We start from the raw sequence: 207 nt of genomic DNA, 5'->3' as shown, positions 1-207 counted from the left end.
ATTTAGGAAAAAGGGAATTTGACCTGCATTTAAGTAGAAAAATACGTTGTTCTAATACCCTAATCTGCACAAAAAATTATTCCAGAATTACTCACTGACTTAGAATACATTCACAACGAACCCCTACTTCATCATTCTCATGAGAGTAAAGAGTTATCACGCACTACTATTTGCAATACCATCTCTAATTACCTACAACACCCTCCA

The sequence above is a fragment of the Halyomorpha halys genome, unplaced genomic scaffold (genome assembly GCF_000696795.3).
Source record: "Halyomorpha halys isolate HHAL.00 unplaced genomic scaffold, Hhal_1.1 Scaffold532.1, whole genome shotgun sequence".
In the NCBI taxonomy this organism is placed as follows: Eukaryota; Metazoa; Arthropoda; class Insecta; order Hemiptera; family Pentatomidae; genus Halyomorpha; species Halyomorpha halys.
Note: the sequence above shows the minus strand (reverse complement) of the source record.